At 41.0% G+C, this 25,436-nt stretch overlaps 1 protein-coding gene across 1 annotated transcript in view; it reads left to right on the plus strand.

Annotated features, from left to right (window-relative positions):
- LOC135098603 (uncharacterized) overlaps nucleotides 1-25,123 on the plus strand; it is a 202,299-nt gene extending 177,176 nt beyond the window's left edge. Inside the window, exons 9-11 of the transcript XR_010267163.1 lie at nucleotides 5,672-5,722; nucleotides 14,722-14,850; nucleotides 24,956-25,123. The gene's annotated coding sequence lies outside the window, so the exon portion shown is untranslated. The remainder of the gene's footprint in view (nucleotides 1-5,671; nucleotides 5,723-14,721; nucleotides 14,851-24,955) is intronic.
- Nucleotides 25,124-25,436: the final 313 nt, after the last annotated feature.

Below are 25,436 nucleotides of genomic sequence, written 5' to 3' on the forward strand. Positions count from 1 at the left end.
CGCCTCGCCATTAGTCCACAGAGGAAATATGAGTGTTTATGTCAGGTTGCATTAGGCTTCTCTCAGGTTAGGTTAGGTTAGGTTAGATTAGGCTTCTTTCTCATCCCTTCTACTGTTTATCTCTACAACTCTTCATCTTTATTAAATTATTTTACGTTAGGACATTCTCTCTCTCTCTCTCTCTCTCTCTCTCTCTCTCTCTCTCTCTCTCTCTCTCTCTCTCTCTCTCTCTCTCTCTCTCTCTCTCATTTCTTTACTCTAAACGCTGGAACTCTTACCTGTATTTGAGCGCTGTTCGACACAATGTGTTTTCAGTGACATACCATTCTTAAACACTACCTTTTGTAGCACTGCGTCCTTTCAACATTGTATTAGCTTGAAATAGGAAAATATATTCTTTTCATTATTTTTATTTATTTATTTAATTATTTATTTATTTATTTTTTTATAGGCGTCTTCGTGTTTTGTACAGCGCTTTAAATGTAAGTTGGTTAGGATTCTCTCTCTCTCTCTCTCTCTTCTCCTCTCCTCTCTCTCCTCTCTCTCTCTCTCTCCTCTCTCTCTCTCTCTCTCATTTCTACTCGTAAAGTCTGCAATTCTCTTTTGTTTCTCTATTTCATCCTGCTTACGACTTGAGCTGTTTCAAAAGAGGAACATCAACACACCTAGAAAAAAAAATGAGAGAGAGAGAGAGAGAGAGAGAGAGAGAGAGAGAGAGAGAGAGAGAGAGAGAGAGAGAGAGAGAGAGAGAGAGAGAGAGAGTCATGTTCCTTATGTTTAGGTAACGTAACGTGATAAATGTGTTATGCAAGTGTATTTAGTATTACTACTGATAATTACGATGGAAATATCAACAGTAGTAATGATATAGTGATGATGATGATGATAAAGGAAGAGGAGGAGGAGGAGGAGGAGGAGGAGGAGTAGGCAAACGTGATAATAATGATGATGATGAAGGAAAACAACAACAACAACACTAAGACAAATACGAACAATAAGAAACTGTTCTGATCCCTCACCACCTTACGATAGAAACACACACACACACACACACACACACACACACACACACACACACACACACACACACACACACACACACACACACACCATCCAGGTCACTATTCCTAACAGATCAACAAAAACATCATGGAAAAATACATAGCAAAAAGCCAACAAAGAAAACATTGTTAATAGGACTTTTATGTTAATACACACCAACTACGGATGAAAATAAATATTAATACACTAATCTATCCACCCTGGTGTGTGTGTGTGTGTGTGTGTGTGTGTGTGTGTGTGTGTGTGTGTGTGTGTGTGTGTGCAGTGACCACGCATGACAATGTACGAAGGGCTTTGCGAAAAGAAATTTTAAAGGAGAGAAGAGGAGGAGAAAAAGATACACTGTAAATCTCGTGAACTAGAAAAGGGAGTAAGAGGAGATGAGGATTGCAAGATTAAGTTCCAGGCAAGACGACTAAAACAAGACGACTTTTTCCTCTTCTTCTTCTTCTTCGTCTTCCTCTTCATCTTCCCTCTTTCTGCTCCTTCCTCTCATCTCCATCTCTCTCTCTCTCTCTCTCTCTCTCTCTCTCTCTCTCTCTCTCTCTCTCTCTCTCTCTCTCTCTCTCTCTCTCTCTCTCTCTCTCTCTCTCTCTCTCTCTCTCTCTCTCTCTCTCTCTCTCTCTCTCTCTCTCTCTCTCTCTCTCTCTCTTTCTCTCTCTCTCATCCAGTTTCAGAAACGCCTCCTCTTCCTCTCCTTGTATTTTCTCTTCTTTATCCTTGTTTATCGTTTGTTTTTCTCTCCTTTCTCTTCATTTATATTTCTTGTATCTCGATATTATATCCTCTTTCTCTCTCCTATCCGCATTTTCTTCCCTCCTCTCCTTCTTCTCTCACCTCTCTTCTCTCTCTCCTTCCTTTCATCTCTGTCCTTGCCTCGTCTTTCTCGTCATTCTCCTTGTTCTCCTTTTTATTGTCCTTTTCATCTTCCTCCTCTTTCTTCATCTGCCCTCCTTTCTCTCTTCATCCTTCTCCTCCCTTTACTCTTCTTTTCACATCACCTTCCTTGCCATCCTCCTCCTCCTCCTCCTCCTCCTCCTCCTCCTCCTCCTCCTCTTCCTCCTCCACCTTCTGTCAAATGAGTCTTAATGTGAATAAGTACAAAGTGTTTCATATAGGGTATCGAAACGAGAAAGCAAAGTATATTATGAATGGTAGCCAACTTAAAAGTGTAGATAACGAAACTGACGTAAAGTGAACAGGTAACAACGAATTACTACTTCTGCTACTACTGCTACCGTTACTGTTACTACTACTACTACTACTACTACTACTACTACTACTACTACTGCTACTACCACTACTAATACTACTGCTACTACTGCTACCGTTACTGTTACTGTTACTGCTACTACTGCTACTACCACTACTAATACTACTGCTACTACTGCTACCGTTACTGTTACTGTTACTGCTACTACTGCTACTACCACAACTATGCTGCTACTACTACTACTACTACAGTCACCCTAAGGTTTCTTAGGACAAAGCGTGTCCTTTGTGTTGAGGGACAGCAAAGTGAAGGCTTCTCGTTTGGGCCCCGCCTCACGTGCACGGTAGCCCGCCAGCAAGTCCTGCACGTGGGCGTGGCACTCCAGCACGCGTTTCTTGGGGCCTCTAATATGAAGCTTGCCCCGCGGCGCGTCCCAAGTGTGGCACACCAAGACGCAGTAGTGGCGCGCTAAATACCGAAGGTGGCACTCCCCGGCGCCAGCCAGCCTGTGCCTGAACCGAAGAGGCACCACAATGCTGCGCCGCACCAGGCTGTGGGCCTCCTCGCCACCTGCCTCCTTGGCTGCAGTGTCCTTTACAGGGGCCGCCGGGTCCTCCACGGGGGGACGCTCAGCTGGCCTCCCTGTTCGACGCGAGCGTCCTCCTGCAGCGCCAGTGGCACCGCCTCTCGCGACAGGAGAGGCACCGGGACGCGGCCGTCGCCACCAGTGTCCGGGGAGAGCTGCATCTCGGTCAGCCAGTCAAACATTACAAGCAGGACGTGTCGTTTCAGGGGACAGTGCTGCCTCAGAAGCTTCTTCAGTTTCCGTCGTACAAGTTTGTAGTGGATCAGTTTGAGCTGATCCTCAGTGTGTCCCGTATAGGTCTGCAGATCCTTGGTTTCCTCGAGTGACTGATGGTGGCGCCACGGCAGGAGGAGGAGGACGCAGGAGCACCCTATCAGCAGGGCGCCACACAGCGGCACCGCCACCAGGCAACACGCCGCCACCACCAGGCTTGTGTAGAAGTCATCATGCTCTTGCTCAGCCAGCAGGATCTGCTCCAGCACGCAGGCCAGGCGGGCCTTCATGTTCACCACGAGGGCCACCAGCTCCCGCCAGTCGGTGACGGGGATGCCGCACTCCGACAGGGGGTCCCTTGGAGGGGCAGGCTTCAGGGGGCCCAACCACCAGGCAGTGGCCAGCCACTCCCGCACCTTCCCCATAGGAGTGGTGTGGGGACCGGCGCGCTGCCACGCCTCCACCAGAAGTCCAAGCTTGCGGGCGTCCATCACCACGCCCCACAAGGAGGAGGTGATGAACGCCACCGCCACCACCACACTCACCACCACCACACAGATGCTGAAAGTCTTTGCGCAAGTTTTCATGTTTGGTTTGAATTGATATTGTGAGCAGAGGAGAGAAAAAAACAGTGGTGAGGTGAATCACCATTTATGGATGGTGAATATGGAGAGTTGCCATATACACCATCAAACAGGTCACCTTGCAACTACTTCACCAACACCATCACTACACCATCATTACTACCACGTCTGCTGCTTTCTCATCAAAATAAAGTAATTTTTGGTAGGCGACTACGATACCTGATTTGGCTGTTTGTTTCTTAATTATAGCTTTTGTTACACACTCGTCCATCGTGTGTCTGTTTGTCAGTCTTTCTTTCTTCCCTCTCCCCTTGGTTGCAGGTTAATTAGAGTTGAGGTGATTAACTGGCATTGATTTATTCTAATTCTTTTCATGAAATTTGTGGCGGGGAGCTTGAGTATAAGTACACACTGCTGAATCACAAACACACGTAACTTTTCACGAAAAATATTGAGACCGTTCTTGCCTTGATCGTGTCCCGCAGCACCGTCACGCGTCACATCAAACCTTGCCCTGTCCCAGTGTCTTCTCGGGTTTCGTCACCTTCGCCTTCAAAGCTAAGAGTAAACTCCTTAATGAAACACACTTAGCAATGCAGTGCTGTCACAGTGTCAAACAAGCTGTGCCAAAATGCCATAATGATCCAACTGTTTGTTGATAAGATGTTTGCGCAAAACGATGCATCACAGGCTCTGACAAGGATAGTAGTGGTCTCTCTACCTATTATTATTATTATTTTTTTTTTCTGTTTATCTTTTATCAATAATCAGTCCCCTTAATGGTGTTGCACTTATTAAAGTTCTGTTTACTTCCCTGCCTCCAGGAAATGGGAGCACCTCATTTCATCTATTTTCATTATTTCCTATCATATTTCTTTCTGGTTTCTACTTCTCTAACCCCGTAAGATATTTATTGCAGACCTGTTTCCTGTAGGTCTTATGCCTGAGGGTGTGGAGAGAGCCTTCTGCTTTCCTGTCCTTTTCTTGTACAGTCACCTTAATACCCCTAGGTCAGGTCACCTCGTGAGGACCGCAGGGTCTGTTGTAGCCTGTGTATCTTTGTAGCTCTTTGTAACTCCTCCTCCTCCTCCTCAATATTCAACAGTCTTCAATAACTTCTTTCTTGAATTTCTTTAACCTTGTAATTTTCCGAAGATTTTCAGTTTTATGCACAGTTTCATAGGTAAACTCTCTTTAATTGAACATTCTCTATGTATTTTTAAGTACGCATTCTCTCTCTCTCTCTCTCTCTCTCTCTCTCTCTCTCTCTCTCTCTCTCTCTCTCTCTCTCTCTCTCTCTCTCTCTCTCTCTCTCTCTTTTTCTCTCTTTCCGATGTAGGTCATTGGAGAGAGAGAGAGAGAGAGAGAGAGAGAGAGAGAGAGAGAGAGAGAGAGAGAGAGAGAGAGAGAGAGAGAGAGAGAGAGAGAAGCAAAATCAAAGTATTGGTTCGTATCGCGGTGGAGGGGCAGGTGTTGTGTTATCAGTGCTTCCCTCACGCAAACAACAACACACAGCGACCGAAGTTTGACTGAAGACGCGCAGAAAGAGATAACGTGTGTGTGTGTGTGTGTGTGTGTGTGTGTGTGTGTGATTGAATCTGTGTCACATGTGTATCTTATGTGGGTTTCCTTACAAAGACGAGAGCAAGAGAGAGAGAGAGAGAGAGAGAGAGAGAGAGAGAGAGAGAGAGAGAGAGAGAGAGAGAGAGAGATGGGGGATAGAAGACGCTGGACACTCGGGTAGATTGCCAAAGTGTGTGTGTGTGTGTGTGTGTGTGTGTGTGTGTGTGTGTGTGTGTGTGTGTATGTATGTATGTATGCGTGTGTGTGTGTGTGTGTGTATGTATGTATGTATGTATGTATGCGTGTGTGTGTGTGTGTGTGTGTGTGTGTGTGTGTGTGTGTGTGTGTGACTGTAAGACAAGACATATATCAGAACACTTATAAAATTAAACAAGAGTGATCCATATAAGGCGAGGAAGCAACACACCTTTTTATCTTCTCCCTTCACAGGTAAGCCGAGGGTCATTATCCACTCATCTACCTGTACATTAGCGGCGCCAGGTGAGCATAGACTGGAGATTCCTTCGTTGCCTTACCTGAGTTATTCTTACCTGTTGTGTGGAATTAATACCGTACCTGTGTTGATTACCTTTGTTTTACCTGGCAGTGTCTCATTCTTATTCACCTTGCCTCTGTCAGCACAACGAGACAGCCTCCTCTTGTCCTTCAGGTGTGGGAGTGAAGGAAAGGAGTGAAGGAGGTAAAAAGCGAAGATGAACAGGAATAGACAGCTGAAAATATTCTCTTATGGCTTCTCTCTATTTTTGAGCGTGGCGTGACGTGGGAACACACACACACACACACACACACACACACACACACACACACACACACACACACACACACACACACACACACACACACACACAGAGAGAGAGAGAGAGAGAGAGAGAGAGAGAGAGAGAGAGAGAGAGAGAGAGAGAGAGAGAGAGAGAGAGAGAGAGAGAGAGAGAGAGAGAGAGAGAGATGATGAGGAATAAGAGACTGCAGAGGGTGGAAGTGGAGGAGGAAAGGAGAGGAGGAGGAGGAGGAGGAGGAGGAGGAGCTCTGCGAGAGATGAGACGGTGAGTTGAGTCGACTACCTCTTACGTACATGCTGGTATTGTGTGTGTGTGTGTTGCTATTCTTGTTTTTATTGTCTGTTGTCAGAAAGTGAACATGAATATCAGGAAAGAAAGGAAAGTATTTCACTCCTACTACACAAACACTTTCTCTCGGCACATCTCTCTCTCTCTCTCTCTCTCTCTCTCTCTCTCTCTCTCTCTCTCTCTCTCTGGGAATGGAGTCTAGAAGGTGGGTGGGGAGATAGGTGGGAGGAGAGACGTTTTATGCTGTTCTCTTTTCGTCTTCACCTTTTCTGGTACACGTTCATCCTTGTGTCATGAATCACGATGTCTTGAGTACCTGACGGGAGTCGTGGTTGTTCGTATTCGCCCGGGTTTCGGGACGGTCCTGTGTATTGCCATGTTTTTCTTGTTTTATGCATTTTTGTATGTATATTTGTAGGTCATATTATGAATATTTATTTTTATGTGCCTTTTGTATATTACTTGGGTGAGAATTAATATATAGGGAAGTGAGGTGTTATCAAGTCCGTTCTGGGTGGCCAGTGGTGACGTGACCAGGGCTGTGTCGACACCAGGGTGGTGTTGGTTGTGTGGGGTGCACCTGGGTCCTGTGTTGGCCTTTGAAGGTATGTTAAGCACTATAAATTTCTCTATTTGACTGTGATTATTATGTGTGTTGTTAGATGTGGGTATGGTTCTGGGAAAATGTGTGGATTGCCTCCATACGGTGCATAGCTGTGCAGGATTTACGTGGTGACGTGGCTACGGTGCAGGGAGTAGGTGGTGCAATGCCGGCGACCCGACACATTGTGAATTACCAGGGGTTGTGCGGGGCAATAACCACCTTTACACACGAACATATATGGTTTTTCTATATCCTTCTAGTTCGTGCATTACTGAAGTGTTTTGTGAAGTCAGCGACTGTAAGGTAACTTGATCACAAGATTGATTACGAATAGGCTAGGTCCATTAACTACACGGCCTTAGTCACCTTTACTCGGCGCTCGGGTGCCTCGTCATCAAGGCAGGCACTGTCCTGTTCGTGTGACCAGGGATGCCGTAAGCCTCACAAGGGGTCACGGCGATAACCAGTGACCTCTTGGGCAATGGGTGGCCAAGGCTTGGGTGCTTTGGCGACAACACACCCTCGGCTTGGCTACGACAATAGTAGTAGTGGTAGTAGTCGTAGTTGCTGTCCTAACAGTAACGGTAATGGCAACAGTAGCAAAAGTTAGATGCAGAAGATGGAGGAGCTATGAAAATAAAGAATAAACGAACAAATAGAAAAAAAATACAGAAAGAAGACAAAACATCGTAGAACAACAACAATGAAAATAATACAAAAAAATAATACAACTTCAAAAATGTCTCCACGTTGCCAGCAGAGATCACCACCCCCGTGACCGCCGCGAGCAGGGAAGGGAAGTACAAAGACAGTCTGAGAGCGCCCCCGAAAAGCTCGTCGCGGCGCTGAGGGTAATGGCGTCCCTCTCCCCGCCGCGATGATTGTGGAGCCGACGAGAGAACACTCCAAGAATTTCCAGTACTGCGAAAATGTCCTTAGTTGGTTACCGAAGACAGGCTCGACCTTTTCGGGAATGGCGAGGCGGTGATGGTGGGTGTGCTCGTAGTGTAGGTGGTGGTGGTGGTGGTGGTGGTGGTGTACGTTGTGTTGGTTTCTCCCTTTGTTGTTCTCTTCTCTCTCCCTCTCGTTATTGATTCGTTCCAAGCTCTGCATTTAATTCCAGTCAATTCTTTTTCATGCTTTTTTCAATATTCCAGCCGCCTGTTTCCTCCACCGACTCGTATGGAAACTCAGTAAGAAAAAAAAAAAAAAAAAAAAAAACAAGTAACAAGGCAGTATAAATAAATAAAAAGTTTCGCCTACAATACCGAGACTCGCCCGCCACGGAATCCCATCTTCTCCGCTTGTTCTCCTTTTTCTTTCGAGTGAGGCAGGGCACGCACTAACGAGCCCGCGCTTTTTCCACTCCGCGCAGGATCACGAAGCGTCTCCTGAAACAATCGGATGTAATTACCTCATGGCCAGCAAAGCTCCGCCAGTTGTCGGAAGGAGCGCCGCTTTGACATCGTGAGGTTCATCTGGTAACGAACTTGATGTACTTTTTTTTCTTTTTCATATTACGGTAACATTATATTATTATTCTTTCATTTATTTTTCTTTCTTGCGTAGTTCTCATGATCCTTTGCATTAAACGAGATTTTGGAATAGATGCGGTGCGCTCTCTCTCTCTCTCTCTCTCTCTCTCTCTCTCTCTCTCTCTCTCTCTCTCTCTCTCTCTCTCTATGTCTGATTAATATACACGTCTTTTTTTTTTTGTAAGGTTATCGTGACCGCCTCCCTTTTATACAGCCACTGCAGGAAGTCGACTTGAGGATTCAATTAGTTAGATACATATTGCTTTACTTGAGGCCTCGTGAGTCTGTCTGAGGTGTTCCCCTGATGGTCGTAAAGAAGGACTTGTTATCACCCTTACGTAAAGTCTTGCCTCACACCCTCAATGAAAATTGTAGTTGTAATTGTTTTCAGTGTTGAGGACAGACCGACAGAGAGACAGACAGAAAGACAGACAGATAGACAGACAGACAGACAAATGAGCAGACAAATAAGGATAGTATAGTAAGAGTGGTAAGAGCAGTAGCAGGAGTGGCAGCTGTCGTAGTGCTGATAGTGGTAGCAGCAAGACAACAACAACAACAGCAACAACAACAACAACAACAACAACAACAACAACAACAACAACAACAACAACATTCTGCCACAGTATTAGCTTTAATCATGTAATCATATAACCATTTAGCACACTCATTATTCACACTTCAGGCAACACCTTCCTTCTGACGCAAACTCAGAGGCAGCGCTAAATGTTTGTGGACTTGTTTTGTTTACAGTTATTTTTACCCACTATAGAAATATTTTTACTGCTCTTGATTTATACAATATGATAAAAAAAAACATCGTTTGTTAGGTGAAAGTTTATAATCCTCAACTGCCAGTAAAAAAAAAAAAATGGCTGGCAAAAATGAAACACACATGAAATATTTATAAATATGTGTGTATCTCGTAGCGGAATTGTATTGTATTTATATGATGCAACTGACGACTCCAATTTATATTTTTATACATTTTATAAGTGAATCTACTAATTAGCATATTTTTGGTAAATTAAAATTCTGAATTAAAAATAATAGTGTGCGTCACTCGTCCAGGCCTGAAGTGTTTCCCGTGTGACGGCTGGGAAATGCCATCACTGAGAGGGAAATGTGAACAAGTATATATATATATATATATATATATATATATATATATATATATATATATATATATATATATATATATATATATATATATATATATATATATATATATATATATATAAAGTAAAAAGTAAGTAAAAGAGTTAAGTAAAAAAAACCATGTTTGCCTGAAATCAATACATAATGCAGGTGATTGACGTACATTATCACCTGGATTACGAAGAGAGGGAGACGTGGACGCAGGTGAACTACTTTGCACTTACCTACTCCGTTCTTCTCTAATTTTACGGTTTTAGTTTTGCAAGTACATTTAGTATAGCTGTGTTACATTTTTTGTGTTATAATAATAATAATAATAATAATAATAATAATAATAATAATAATAATAATATTACTATTATAGTTATTATCATTATTAATAATCAACAGTTTATTGAATATAGATGCTACTGATAGATGCAGGGAAGCCACAGAACGACTGACTTCTGATCTCTCTAAAATTTCTGATTGGGGCAGAACAAACTTAGTGTTGTTCAATTACTTTTTTTTTTTTCTCTCCATCTATCTAGGGGGGGATAGTTGTCTAGAATTCCAGACAACTACCCCCCCTTCTTCAGTGACACTCAACTGTCCCGCTCTTCTACACTGAACATCCTTGGTCTGTTCTTTATTTATAATCTGAACTGGAAACTTAACATCTCACCTCTAGCTAAAACAACTTCTATGAAGCTAGGCTTTCTGAGTCGTCTCCGTCAGTTTTCTCACCCCCCAACCCCCCAACTGCTAACTCCTTACAGGGCCCTTATCCGTCCATGTAAGGAGTATGCTTTAGACAGGGTGGAATAAAAAGCTTTTCGTCTTGTCAACTCCTCTCCTCTAACTGACTGTCTTCAGGTTGTTTCTCATCGCCGCAGTGTTGCATATCTTGCTATCATCTACCGCTGTTTTCATGCTAATTGCTCTTGCTAACCTCCCCTTCTCCCTCGATCTCACTGCACAAGACTTTCTTCAGTCACTCACCCCTTTTCTGTCCTCCTCTTTAATGCAAAAGTTAACCATGTATTCCCATTCATTCATCCCTTTCTCTGGTAAACTCTGGAATTCCCTGCCTGCTTCTGTATTTCCACCTTCCTATGACTTGAACTCTTTCAAGAGGGAGGTTTCAACACACTTATCCTGTAATTTTTGACTAACGCTTTCGCCTTTGTCGGGGACCGGCACTTCAGTGGGCCCCTTTTTTATTGCACTTTTGTTGCCCTTGGCCGGTGCTCCTCATATATATATATATATATATATATATATATATATATTATATGTATATATATATATATATATATATATATATATATATATATATATATATATATATATATATATATATATATATATATATATATATATATATATATATATATATATATATATATATATATATATATATATATATGCAGCCAACAGCTGAAAATATACATTGGTGGTAGAAAGAAAACATTAAAAACAATGAGAATACCACCAAACCAGAGGCAAATTATGAGGCAGACTATAAAAATGAAAGTTAAAAAGGCAAAATTAAGAACAGAGAAATTAAAACAATATAAGAAGATAAAATTAACTAGAATGACAAACAAGAGTAGCAGTAACATGAGTGGTTATTAAACAGCCTGACTAGAGTGGGACGGCGATGTGCTTGTAACGGTCAGTGCCGGCTCTGATGGCGACCAGCTTGGCACATGCGCGTAGGGCTCGTCGCGGCGGCGGTGCGTCGCAGGGAAGCAGGTCGCGGTGGTGTGTGTGTGTGTGTGTGTGTGTGTGTGTGTGTGTGTGTGTGTGTGTGTGTCCTCCTCCTGCATCAGACTTGCAATACTTTGAGATGTCTCCTCTATTCCTCTTCTTCTCATTGCTTCAATAACTGCTAAGGTTTTTACAGAATCGGGGGCATTTTTGATCAGTGGAAGTCATGCATTGTGGATTCATTTATTCGACATACTACTTTGTACCTCGTATGAGTCTTCCATTACATTCACATGTCCACTAACCTCAATTCTCCCCAGTGTTTCAGTCACTCCAAAGGTGTATATATATATATATATATATATATATATATATATATATATATATATATATATATATATATATATATATATATATATATATATATATATATATATATATATATGGTTGAGGATATTTTTCTTGCTCAGCTAAAGCCATGCATCGTGGATTAATTTATTCGAAATATTTCACATGGATTTCGTGAGCTGCACAACGCCTCCTGAATCCTGTGTGCTGTGTTGAAATATTGCAACAGAAAACGAAGAAGACAGTGAAATGGTGACTGGTGGTCTGGTGTGGCGACCCCTAACGGGAGTCGCAGGAAGGAGTGAGATCAAGCGTTGCAGTAATCCTATTAGAGAATAGTTTGTGAAATACTTGTGTAGCAGAGATAGTGAATATGTTGGTCGGTTCTTTTCAGTTCTTTTGATGTCTCTTTCCTGGTGAATCACTTGCAGCTATTCCGTATCAATGTCTAGAAAAGAGGATTTACTCTCTGTGGTTATTTTGACTATTTTTAGACTCTCTCTCTCTCTCTCTCTCTCTCTCTCTCTCTCTCTCTCTCTCTCTCTCTCTCTCTCTCTCTCTCTCTCTCTCTTTGTGTGTGTAAATTATAACTGTCCACCTTTTTTTCTTGTTTCTTAATTTCCTTTCTTTTTCTTCCGTTTTCTTTTTTTCTTTTTCTTTTTTTTCTCTTCCTCCTCCTCCTCCTCCTCCTCCTGCTTCCATTCTTCCTGATATCGGGGACCGGCATTTGGGAACTATCTAATCCCGATGTGGCGAGCAAACTATGCAAGGAAATTCATGTTCTTCCTTTTTCATGCGGACCTGTTCTGCCGCCTCTTATCTTCGTGGGGAATATTTTCTCGACAATTCCAAGTAGAGATTCTGCGTTTGCTTGGAAAATGGGAAAGGGGAAAGTTTTTTTTTTTCTTGTGGTGTGTGTGTGTGTGTGTGTGCGCGTGTGTGTGTGTGTGTGTGTGTGTGTGTGTGTCTTTATTTCCGTAACGGTTCGACAGTGAGGACGTTATAGAAATATATTTTGTACCATCCTGTGCTTTTTTTTCACCACTCATTACCTGATATAACAACGTAACTGTAATAACACAATAACGACAATTAAAGCAGCAGTCTCTCAGCCTCTGATGATATTATGTAACGCTTTTCATAACTGACAACGAAAGGTCGTGCTAGATTATCACAATTCATGCCATAGATATAAAAATGAGACCACTGGGGACAAGCAGATCACCGACTTTGCCTGTCTGTCTGCCTGTCTGTCTGTTTGTCTGTCTGTCTGTTTAACTATCTATCTGTCAATCTATTCGTTTGTCTGTGTCTCCCTGCCTGTCTCTCTCTCTCTCTCTCTCTCTCTCTCTCTCTCTCTCTCTCTCACACACACACACTCACACACCACCACTACTACCACCACCACCACCACTACCACCACCAAATTCTATCTACCGGATAAGACTTCAAGTACAAACAATTGAAAAAGGAATGAAGCTAATGAACCCGAAACAAACCACCGATTTAAACATTGCAGTGAAACCAAATCCCGTGAACCGCTAAAAGCATCACTTGCCCATACAGTCTGAGTGAATTAGCCTTCCAGTCCAGCTCACAACGTAATGCTAATACGGGTGTCTGAATCGCACAAAAGGATACCGACAAAAAACTCAGACAAAAAAAAACATTCATTGATCCCTGCAAATCACACAGGCGGTCATGAGGGAAGGGAGGCGCACTGACTGATGGAAGCACTGTTGAAGAGCTTGTCTGTATTTGTGTTAGTGTGAATATCGTTGAAAGTAACTACACAGGTGAATAAAATGGCTTTGAATTGTGAGTCTTTTCTCTAAAAAACGCGTGAGAGGCGATGGGATGTGTGTGTGTGTGTGTGTGTGTGTGTGTGTGTGTGTGTTGGTTGGTGGGTGGGTGTGTTTGTGTGAAGAGGGGGGAAAGGTAGAGGGATGGATGGATGCATTTGTGTGTGTGTGTGTGTGTGTGTGTGTGTGTGTGTGTGTATTAATGGTGACCTTATCACACTGCAACACCCATACACTCTCCCTAACATAATTTGCCACCACACGTTTATCTCCCCCTATTAGCGTATTGGAAAATGAAACCGTGAAATAAAGTTGGATGCAGCATATGTATAATTCCAACTTGCCGATCTATTTTCGTATCTATAGGAAATAAAGCTGTAGAAGAAAAAAATTGCTGTGTAAAATTTCCTAAATATATACCGTAAAGGGCTTTTGTTGTTGAAAAGACATAATATTCATCCGCCGATAGGTTTTAAATTGAAGACAGCGACTAATCTCACGTCTTGGCTCATAACTCATTATCTCTCCTTCATCCTGCAGTGCCTTGGCTCAACACTTCCACCTTACATTGATGCAGGACTTAAAGCGCATTGTAATTTCAGTTTTGGAATGGAGTTCGGATGGTGGATGAAGTGCTGAAATAGAGATCTAGGGTCTCAACTTAAAGCCGATTCTTGCTAACTGGACTTCCCAACACGTGGCTTCATTGTCACATTTAAAACTCACACAATATTAATGAAGAACACAACTACTGCTTACCACATAACATCTTTTCTCTAGATATGTTTTTCAATGTACATATGAGATCGATATTTCTGACAGCTCTCTCTCAACCAAGCCAGGCCATCTGTCATCATCACCCATCAATTTATCCAGCCATCTCTTGATACTGTATAATGTCTGTGCACTTAACTCTTTTGTACTTTTTGCTAGTTTGCTGTCATGCTTGTAATTTTTTATTCCATCCCTTTGAATATAAGCAGTAAGGCACTACCTCTGCTATTTAAGGGTGTTATAACATTTCATGTATAACGACACTGCAACACCAGTAACCATTTGCACCACACCACCAACACTACCACACCTTTGATAACACCACCACCACCACCATACCACACTTACACCACACCATTAGCGACACACCACCACCACCACACCATTAGCGACACCCGCGGGACACATTATCGTGGCCTCAGGTGTCACGAGTCAGGGAAAGACGAAGGATAACTAAAAGAATTCTCGTCTTTTTTTTTTTTTTCTCTCTCCCTCCCAGACAAGCCGATCAAGATATATAGTTTGGAAGGCCGCCAGCCAGCGCCCACCAGCGGCCCCAGTGCTCCTTGTGCCTTCACTTGCGGCGTCCCCTCTCCCCTATCCTCCTCAAAGTCCTTCAGCATGTCAGGTATGGCTTTTATCTTTTACCCCCTCCTCTATTTTTCTCTCTTTTGACACAGCTGACGAGACCTTGAAGTGCGGTGCGTCTGTCATTCTCTTTGTCAGTGCTTTCCCCGTTTTCTTTCATGTTGTGTGTCATGTCTGCTTGATGGTGCTGCTGTTGCTGCTGTTTTTTTGTTAACGTTTGGTGCACGGTGTCGGTTTGCCTATTATAGGCAGCACGGGGATGTTGCAGTGGTGTTTTGGTCTTTGTACAGGTCTAGTCTTTGTTTGGAGAGAGAGAGAGAGAGAGAGAGAGAGAGAGAGAGAGAGAGAGAGAGAGAGAGAGAGAGAGCAGTAGGGGGGTAGGGTCGCCCATGAAGTATCTTGTGTTGCTAGTGATGATGTATAATTACTGATATGCAAGTTATTTGGTGTCATTTGGTATTCAGTCTGTTAGTTTGCTCGTAAAAGTGGTGAGGCATGGAGGTTGCCGTGAATTGCAACACAGCTTGCACGTCTATATATATATATATATATATATATATATATATATATATATATATATATATATATATATATATATATATATATATATATATATATATATATATATATATATATATATATATATATATATATATAGTGTAAAATGAATGCACATTCGACAAGCAGGAAAGTTGAGCCAGGCAGTCAGTCGTTTAAGAAGGTGAGTTCAGTTGTTGGGTGGGAGTGCAGCCTTCATATGGGCACTCCTTGACGTGTTCTGCTTACTGTCTGGGTCTTCTGTTTTCCTCTTTCTGTTTACTTTTGATGAGGTCATTTCTTCTTCCTGTTTCAGACGGCGGTGTTCCTCTTAATGGTGTGCGTGATAGTGTGCGGTCTCAGACAGTTAAGTCTGTGTTTGTGATGCATTGTGAATTATGAATAAAGTCAAAACATTTTCATCCATAAAAAAAAAAAAAACAAGTACTTTCATATATTAAAGGAAAATACAACGATTTTCTAACATGAATGAGTTGACGTTGCTTACAAATGAATGGCCGCCATCATTAAAGAGACATTAGCAAAGATTGGTAGCAGTGAACGACCTAAATTGTTTCCGAACTGTGAAGTGAATTAAAGTTTAATAATTTTAGGAAATTACTGCTTCGATAATATGGCAGTGGGACATTTCATTTTACCCGCGCCTGGACGATTACTAAAAATGCTTCCCTTTTCTTGGTGATAGAGCGAACACATCTCTGCGTCTTTTGTATCCGTTCGCCATGGTTTGTTCTCTCATTGGAACTATTATCAGATGCCATCGATGAACCGCATTGTTTTATATATTTTTTTATTACATTAATGAAAAATTCTTGCAAAATTATCACTACAACTATGAAAACACTCATCAAAAACACGAATAACTTTCAGTAGAGCCTGTTAAATTTCAGGGATAAAATGATGCAATGCTTGGGATAACAGTCAACTGTATCACATCTACGTATACTGCCACTTCCTCTAAGACTTAAAAACAATTCACAAGCATACATGTGCCCTGAGGAGTAGTCTAGGAAACAGGACACAGTGCAGCATGTAATACATTTATAGCCTTGATGCGTTGCTCCATCCTCCTCGTGTGTCATGAGGGCTAGGAGTGTGTCTTTTTGTTCTGTACTACCTCCACCATCGTTTTCCTCACGTCCTACCAAATGAGGAATAGGAAGAAAAATGGGAGGTGGTGGATGGAGCAGAATACGTAAATTTCCTTTTTCACATCTTTATCTCCTCCTGTTCCTCCTCTAATTTCCTGTCTCGATTCGTTATCTCACTCCTTTTCTTACGTTCTTCGTGTTTTTTTTTTTTTTTTTTCTCCCTTTTCTCAACAACACCAAAGGGAACAGACCACCACACGGCTCCTCGCTACCTGGCTACCTGAGGACTCGATATCGCGGCTTTTCACTCACCTGGTGCTATTACAGTTAGGTGTTTATCCTTATAAGGCAGTGCTTGATAGACTTACATTTGCATCATTCACTAAAAATCGCCCTGAGTGCAGCTTTGACCACGTAAAGAAAAGAAATGCTGACAGTTTTGTTTCATGTGTATACGCGCATCGTTCGCTTTCTTTGGAAATTCCTGGGTTATTAGAAGAAAACAAGCCTCAGTGGGAAAGGTATTTTAGCGTTTAGACCAGTCGTTGGTAAGGTGACAGGTTTTTACAATTTTCAATATTTACTCGTATCTCTTTGTATAGATTTTTTTTTCTCTCTCTCTCTCTCTCTCTCTCTCTCTCTCTCTCTCTCTCTCTCTCTCTCTCTCTCTCTCTCTAAACATTTTCAATAAATGCAGTGATATAATTAGGGAGGACATATTAGTACCTAAAGTTTACACTATCGTGTGACAAACGCTACTGTCCACATATTTGCACATACTACAGACTATACACTGCACGCTGTACACTATAAACAGCAATGTAAAGGTGGCTGCTGCTGTAGCCATCAGTGGGCGGCAACCTTTGCCTGCTGTGTGGACATTTGCCTGATGTCCACAGCAGTGGTGAAGTCATTCCACAGCCTGATCGTTGTGGCAGTGAAGGCGCGCTGGTGGGTGGTGGAGTAGGACCTTAGGACCTCCAAGAGGGAGTCGTTGCTCAGCACCGTCCTCGTGCATAGTTCAGACCTCCTCCAGGTGGCCCTCAGGTCCGTCAGGTGCGGCACGTGCTGGACCTGTGCTTTGTGTAGCACCGTCTGGGCGTCGACTCTTCTGTGGTGCTCCAAGCAGTCCAACGCTGGAGCTGCTGCGCCAGTCTTTTGTGCCTGCTCTCTCTCTCTCTCTCTCTCTCTCTCTCTTCTCTCTCTCTCTCTCTCTCTCTCTCTCTCTCTCTCTCTCTCTCTCTCTCTCTCTCTCAGCTGGTGTCAGTGGCTCCAAAGCTCTGCCCGCGAGCATAAACTGTTCTCAAAGTTGCCCGTCACTTTTCTGTCTACCAGACGCGGTCCGCCAATCGCGCCCAACAGTTACTGGTCTCAGGACGATATTGGCTTGTTTGCTGCAGGGCGGAAGTCAAATGACGACAGCTGGCTCTTTAAATTAGATATTTAGATAAATTACAATTAGAAAATAAATAAATAAATAAATAAACAAATAAAATAAATACATAAATAAATAAAATAAATAAAATAAAAAATAATAACGTAATACGGCCGTTGATTTAAAACACATTAATTCACTCAAAAACACACCACTTAACTTGAAAATACTCCAGTTAACAAAAAATAAATAAATAAATAAATAAATAAAAAAAAAAAAAAAAAAATATATATATATATATATATATATATATATATATATATATATATATATATATATATATATATATATATATATATATATATATATATATATATATATATATATATATATATATATATATATATACTATATATATATATATATATATATACGAGTATATATATATATATAGGTATATATATAAATGAAAACACAGTCGACAGCGAGCTGTTCAGAACAGACCAAATAAAGAAAAAAACAGTGCAGCTGAATGGAACACACACACAAGGTGACTCGAAAATCCGCCAGTTGGCCAAAAAAAAAAAAAAAAAAAAAATCAGCTCAAAAACTCTGCAGGTGATTAAGAAGAAACCAAATTACAAAAAAAAAAAAGTAGTTAAGATAATTTTAGATAAAGCACCATAAAAGTTAAATCTTTGTTGTGCAATGGAATTATTGGTAGAACAGTCACACCACCAAGTTCATTGCATGGAGATTTAGGAAATAATACTCTAGGTGGAAACATGCTATCAAGCATAGGTTACTTTCCGTGCACGTCTCCCCGCCAACACTGACGCCCAAGTATTGATGTGGGTGTGTGTAAACACACCGTCATTTTTCTTTTTCTTTTTTTTTTTTTATTCTCTTGTTGATTAATTTTTGCCTCAAACAATAGTTCATAGGAGTGATACATTATACATGATGGCTTTTAATCCAGTCTGGCATGCTGTGCCAGCACGGCGGCTTGGATTTATGCGCCAAGTGGTGTAAACATGCATGCTCTTTTTTTTTTTTTTTTTTTTTAAGTTATGGTTCATATATCTCAGAATCAAGTGTATCTTTTTATTAATTTCATCTACCGTTATTGTTTTACGGAATACAGTGTTCATAGGTATTTTTCAATCTCATTTTTGCCTGTAAATGCATGAACTGGTATACCTTGGAGAGAGATTCGTGTTCACGTGCTGGCACAGTCTGCCCCGCGTGTCTTGGTGTTAAATTCAGAGTTTCATCTTTCTTCAGTAAGAATAACACTTACCGAGAGAAAAACAGGAGTATTAGATTAATTAATTAATCAATTAGTTATTTAAAGCCTCGCAATAATAATAAAAAAAAAAAAAAGGGTGAGACAGGTGCAAGACAATTTTCATTTCAGAAACACCATGTCATGTCAACATACCAAGATGTTCAAGAAGTAGCGGGTCATGTAAAAAATGTTTAGTGTAGCTGATCCAATGTTGTTTGTTTCTGGCAATGACTTACCGTATGAACAGTTATTGTGATAGTCAATGCCTCAACCATCGCCTTCCTGTATCCTGATGTATATGTTCATAGCGGAATATTGCTGACTTCTTAAGTTATCATTGTGTAGCTCTCTCTCTCTCTCTCTCTCTCTCTCTCTCTCTCTCTCTCTCTCTCTCTCTCTCTCTCTCTCTCTCTCTCTCTCACACACACACACACACACACACACACACACACACACACATACACACACACGAGGAAATGAAATGAGAAGTGCGGCAGGAGCACAGCGAGCATTGGGAAGGCGAGGGAGGCGTGAGATATAATCATGAACAGGAACAGGCGGCGTGCATTATAGTTACACAGTCCATCGTGCAGCACAATTACGTACATGATGGCTATGAGGCACCCAGGACTCTTTACCGCCAAGTTTCTCGCAATAAAGTTTAAGGTATATTATGAGCAGTACCATTGCTCCGGGGGAAGTATCTCGCATTCTTGACTGCCCGCCGTCGCTTCCTTCCTCCGCTGGAAATTTGGAGTTTAATAGTAAGAGTTTGGCGGGCGTGCACTCCTGCCTGACTTAGTGTTTGTTCATAACGAAGTTTGACTACATGCGGTGAGATATTGGCTGGAGGCTTATATTCTTCAGCGTTTGGTCTCCCTTAGCGACTATTTCTTTTCATGGATTGTTGAAGTTTTTATTCGGGTCCACGTAGGTATTTTTCTTCCTTTTGACCCTAATTTTTTTTTATTTTTATTAAAATCATGAAGTCGCCCTAGAAAATCCAGTAACATTCACTAAAGCAAAGATTATCATATGGGTCTTCACAGGTGTTTTGATGCGGACAGCGTAAAATAATAAAAACATTTTTAAAAACCCCAGTAACATTCATCAAAGCAGATGTTATTATTCTGGTTTCCATGGGTGTCTTCTTGCTTACAATGCTGAATATTTGACATTCCTTGAAAGCATGGAAAGCATTTTTAAACACCCCTGTAACTTTTACTAGAGTCTGTTAACAACAGTGGAGTTTTATGCTGGTTTTGACATTCTCTACAATCATGGAAAACGCCCTTAAAAACCCAATAACGTTTACAAGAGTATGCTAAAAAGCAGTCGAGTTAAGATCACGAAATGTTTTATAATGCTCAGCTTACATAAGTAATGTTTTTTAAATTGCTACTGGAAAACTGGAAATAATCAGCTTCCTATGTCCTTGTTGCCTCACATGTGCGTATATCAAGGCAATGGAGCGTTCAGTACTATAACAATAAACCTTGAAACCCCGTGTGTGTGTGTGTGTGTGTGTGTGTGTGTGTGTGTGTGTGTGTGTGTGTGTGTGTGTGTGTGTGTGTGTGTGTGCGCGGATGCGGCTCATGGATATCATTCAAGAGGATGTGACAACACTGCGAATTCCAGACAAACGCCGTCTTTCTACTTTACCTCTGCGTTTCCTGGTTTGGTCTGTGTGTGTGTGTGTGTGTGTGTGTGTGTGTGTGTGTGTGTGTGTGTGTGTCCTGGAAAAGTTATTTCTTTGGCGATATAAAATTCCTCTTTAGACAGGACTAAAAATCACACAAGCCTATAACAGTTTGCGGCGAGAAACAGGAGGCAGCAGGAGTAATGGCGGCCATTACGTGCACTCTGCCACAGCCGCCTTACTGCTTCCTAATAAATTTCCAAGTGCTGAAATTACTGTCATATAAAGAATACAGTATTTCATCTCGCTTGTAATGAGAGTGACAAAACATGATCAAAATTGTGAAGAAAAGTGTTCAGAAAAATGAAGGAAATTATTACCAGTCCAAGGGAATGTATATATATATATATATTTTTTTTTTTATTAAAAAGACTTAAAATGATGATCCATAATGCACAAGATTTCATTTATGCTGCAGTGAACACTCGTATACTTATCTAAAACACTTCCACTCGTGATTATGTATGTGTACCTTGTCATTTATATTGTGAACGCAGGGTCACCTGAGCGGCCGAGTGATGGTCTCTTATAACAGAAACAAACCTATCGTGTCCACTGCCTCGTTCAAAAAGATATCTTATTTTTGTGTGTCATGGAGTCTGGCTAAGGCTACACAAATGAGATGACACACCGCTCAATATGTAGCTCCCATAAGCTGGCCAGTTTAGTTTCGGAGAGCTATTGGTACTACTCTTGTGAAACAGTTTGAGTCGTAGGAAGAAGAAAAACAGAAGCAGCTGAGATTTCCAGAGTTTATCAGTAAAACATATGAGAGAGCGAAGATAGCGAAGATACATGCATAAGTAAACTGGACATACTATGACCAAATATAAGTCTTATTGCATCGAGGCGTGGGAAATGGGAAGCATCCATTTACTTAATTCAGGAAAGTTGTAACCAGGGTAATAATGGTAGAAGATATGCAAAGGTGTAACCAGGGAAATAATGGTAGAAGATATGCAAAGGTGTAACCAGGGAAATAATGGTAGAAGATATGCAAAGGTGTAACCAGGGAAATAATGGTAGAAGATATGCAAAGGTGTAACCAGGGAAATAATGGTAGAAGATATGCAAAGGTGTAACCAGGGAAATAATGGTAGAAGATATGCAAAGGTGTAACCAGGGAAATAATGGTAGAAGATATGCAAAGGTGTAACCAGGGAAATAATGGTAGAAGACATGCAAAGGTGGGCCACAAATTGTCTATCTTTAAAACTTCAATTAAACACAAACCTTACAAGTAATGATGGATATAACGTTACAAAAAACTCACAAATTTAGCCATCAGTTAATTTTTCAGGTGAAGTAGATTTTAGTGAATTACCTTTCGAGGAAACTAATTATCTTGAACTTTAGATTTATGAAAGAAAATTAACTTTCTGGAAGTTCCTCATGCCGACTCAAAATAATTAATAAAAACACCGGACTCTCCTTCAGTTGTTTATTGTCTTTCTAAAGAGAGAGAGAGAGAGAGAGAGAGAGAGAGAGAGAGAGAGAGAGAGAGAGAGAGAGAGAGAGAGAGAGAGAGAGAGAGAGAGAGAGAGAGAGAGAGAGAATTTAACCTGGATCTCTTCTGGCGTTTAAATTGAGTACGGAAAAAAATATATATATATATATATATATATATATATATATATATATATATATATATATATATATATATATATATATATATATATATATATATATATATATATATATATATATATGATGTTTTTTTCTCTCGTATTAAATGGAATGATTAACAGAGCCACAAATACTTCTCTGTAGACAATATAGAAACTGACATGGAACAGACAAATCAAATGCTTCACTACAACCAAATCAAGCAAATTATTTTCATTTGATCCCACTATGGAATAAAAAACCCGAATGCATCATAACATGACTGGATAATATCGGTGTTGTTGTAATGTAATGCAGTGTATTCATTGACGTGGTTGTGGAATGCAATATATATCCAAATGATGCCATCCAGTGTCGTGCAATGAATTCCGTCACAAGTCAAGGCGTCCGTGACTTATTGGAAGCGTGCACACCGCCACACAGTGACGCAGCGGGGCGGGAGTGTGGCCTCGCCTGTGCTGCTGCTCACACGTGCGAGTATGATACGTACTGGACTGTATGTAGGCCGTTGAGTCCCATGGATTGGATTTTTATGGAAATGGTGTAATTTCTGTCATTCTCTCTCTCTCTCTCTCTCTCTCTCTCTCTCTCTCTCTCTCTCTCTCTCTCTCTCTCTCTCTCTGTGCATTGCTTTGTACAAAGGCGCTAAAAACGAGAAAAATACATATCAAGAAAGTATTGCTGCATGTTCTCCTCCTCCTCCTCCTCCTCCTCCTCCTCCTCCTCCTCCTCCTCCTCCCTGGAAGAAGGACGAGGGGCCGGCGCCAAGTACAGCTCGCCTCGCATACTCGTCTTTCCCTTGGCGAGATGGAAGAGACAGGGATGGGCTGAGCTGGACGAGGTGGGGCCTTCACATGGAGGATCGAGCAGGGGCTGGGCAGGACACGAGGAGCGGACTGAGTGGAAAGTTTGTTGTCTGTTGGTGAGGTGGGCCAGTGTGTTATAACGATGGTGCGGCGGAGAGGAGGGAGAAAAGGAAGGGAAGAAGAGGGAAGAGTATCTACAGGTCTAAGGAGAAGATCAGATAATAATTTTGTGCTTAAAATATAGGAGAAAACTTGAATTTTATTTTATATTCTCCACGATCATATTTAACACTTTTTCAGATAGTTTTTTTTTTTTTTTTTCATTATCACCTTGATTTTTTTTGCCACTTATGTTTTTTGCATTACACTTTCTTAAAAATGGTAATGTTGCCTAGAAAAAAATCAACTTACTTCCCCCCCCCTCTCTCTCTCTCTCTCTCTCTCTCTCTCTCTCTCTCTCTCTCTCTCTCTCTCTCTCTCTCTCTCTCTCTCTCTCTCTCTCTTTTTTGTGATTTCATGCTAATAAATTTTCCAGTGTTCTGAATATTAACAAGAGAAGACTATATTGCCGAAGTTTCGATGCCTTATTCTCTTTCCCGCTTCTTGTACTGCATGACAACATTTACTGATTATCAAATACGTAAGCTTTCGTTATAAACTCGCGTAGTCAAGAGGCATGTGTAGGAAGGCGCACCAGGCGGATACTTACGTATATTACCTCCAACATCGTGTTCTAGCAGGAGTTTGGGTCAGGGAAGGCCGCCTCCCCTTCCTGCCGGCACTGACGAAGGAATCTCCATTAGAGGACCGAAAGCAAGGCATTACATTATATGTTGTGAGGGGTTATTCCGCCATGAGTGCTTCATTACTCTGCCGCAACGCTTAATCACTCTTGTAAACAAACTACAAGTAATTCTTCGTTTGTTTTCTGATTTTTTGGTGAATAGATTTAACTTTGTTGCAGGCATTTGTCTGTTTGCATTTGTCATGTCCAAGGTGTGACTGGTTTATTCTTGGTGTTCATGAACGTTTCGGGCTCTAATCTCGGCTTTTTTTTTTTTTTACTGGCTTTAGTGAGAGTTATGGTGGTTGTCCAGGTTGTTTCATTATTAATTAGTAGGTTAGCGAGATTTCTACTACACTATCAGTAGGAAAACATACATGAGAACCCGATTAATCATGACAGGCCATCTAAAATAGTCTTGGGAGCTGACCACGTTTAATAATCATGTTTTCTGCGTTTAGTATAAAAATTAAAGAAATTAAATCCTTATCGTCTTGTTTCCCCAAAAAATGTAAAATGACTTTACAGTATTGTTTAACGTGTTGGAAAGCAAGGCATTCTGAGGAGTTAATTTTGTACAAGGCCTCCACTATTCCTCTGCAATAAGACTTTGTTCATCTGTGATTTGTGATGATGTACCGTTGTAGTACACCAGAAACAGAAATGGTACTTTTCACAGTAATAATTACCTTAATATCATTATCATAACTGTAAAAACAATAAGAACAGTATTAATTCATTAGCAATAATAATGAGATTGATATTGATAGTAATGATAATAATAATAATATTGATAAATAATAATAATAATAATAATAATAATAATAATAATAATAATAATAATAATAATAATAACAACAACAATACCAATAATGTATTACTTCATATCACTTTCATTGTCATTGTTGTTCTCTGTAGTGCTGTCCATCCTGAGACGCGGGGATTTAGCAGACTGGGTGCTGGTTAGGCTGGTGGGTCCCTCATGACGACTGAGAGGGACTAGAGTGCAGGCCTTTGTACCCTTCCCGCGAGGCATGTCATTCCTGCAAGGTAGGGGAGGAACAGAGGGGACTGTTTCTCCTTGGATTATCTTATTTATTCATTCATTCATTTTTACTATTTTCTTTTATATTACTTGTCTCTTTCCTCTAGAATATGCAGGAAAAGACAAGTTCTATAGGAATGCTGTGATTGTTCTGCCACTCTTGTTTAATTTATTCTTTTTCTATAACAGGAGGAGTATGGAAGAGTATGGCTTCCTTTTCACAACTTACTATGAGTTCATACTTATAAAACGCCTCTTTTTCATGTCTAACGGCTCTTGTATGTACAATATATTAGCCAGTCAAATTACACGGCACATTGTAATTAATATTGTGATGCAAGGGCAGCTCTGTTT

Source organism: Scylla paramamosain, unplaced genomic scaffold (genome assembly GCF_035594125.1).
Source record: "Scylla paramamosain isolate STU-SP2022 unplaced genomic scaffold, ASM3559412v1 Contig70, whole genome shotgun sequence".
NCBI classification, from domain to species: Eukaryota; Metazoa; Arthropoda; class Malacostraca; order Decapoda; family Portunidae; genus Scylla; species Scylla paramamosain.